Source organism: Atta cephalotes (assembly GCF_000143395.1).
Source record: "Atta cephalotes unplaced genomic scaffold scaffold00001, whole genome shotgun sequence".
Lineage (NCBI taxonomy): Eukaryota > Metazoa > Arthropoda > Insecta > Hymenoptera > Formicidae > Atta > Atta cephalotes.
The window spans coordinates 2,804,940-2,805,956 of NW_012130065.1; the positions used below are offsets into that span (position 1 = coordinate 2,804,940).

At 26.5% G+C, this 1,017-nt stretch overlaps 1 protein-coding gene across 1 annotated transcript in view; it reads left to right on the top strand.

Annotated features, from left to right (window-relative positions):
* The window catches only part of LOC105617876 (neurogenic locus notch homolog protein 2-like), a 5,330-nt gene that overhangs the window by 2,437 nt on the left and 1,876 nt on the right, over positions 1–1,017 (top strand). The gene's annotated exons all lie outside the window — the stretch shown is intronic.

A 1,017-nucleotide genomic window follows, 5' to 3' on the forward strand; every position in this document is an offset into this window, starting at 1 on the left:
AAAGTAAGGAGGAACGGAACGTACGAATCGTTGTAGAAGTTAGTTCGTAATACTTTGTTGTCGTAGTAAGAAAAAGGAAAAGTAAAAGTAATTTTACTTCTCTCTCTCTCTCTCTCTCTCTCTCTCTCTCTAAATTACAGTTGAATATTAATAAGACTAAAGTTATGATAGTTAGAGGAGTGAGGAAAAAAGTAATATTAGAAAATATTAAAATTAAAATACATGATGTATATTTAGAAGTAATAAATGAAATTAAATACCTGAGGGTAATCATTGATAAAAATTAAATTTTTCGAAACATATGAACTATACGAATAAAAAGATAGGAGCAAAATTAATGAGAAGAATAGATGCAAACTCGGTGATGATGAGATATACTGTTTATAAATTGGCTGTTGCACCGATATTGGATTATTGCTCATCAATTATGGTGGAATTAAATAAAGTCAACTTGGATCATTTACAAAAGTTCCAAAATCAGGGAATGAGAATTATTCTGAGATGTAATATAAGAATGAGAGTAAGAGACATACTTAAAGCATTAAGGTTTATGTAAGTTAAAGAAAAGTTTGAGTATAATGTTTGCGTTTTGATATTTAAAATGAAAAATGAAGTGTCCTAAATATTTAATAGATAAAATACAAATAGTGCAGTCAGTAAATGATAAGGAAACTAGACAGATAGGGAACTTAGTCATTGATAGATGTGAGACTGTAAAGGGCAACAAAAAATGTTGCTTCATGAGGAATTTAAAATATTTAATAAATTGCCAAATGAATTAAAAAATGGGAGTAGAATACAAATCTTTAGGAGATTATTAATAAAATAATAAATTTGCATTAAATGTAAAGAGCATGGAGTAACTGATTAAATTTTTTATATATTTTTTATTGTATTTTATTGTATTGTATAAAAGTTTGTTAAAAATTTTTATTATCATATGCAGTTGCATTGATGTATTCGTTATTGTAAATAGCTAATGAGCTAATAAATATATTCTTTCACTCTCTCTCTCTC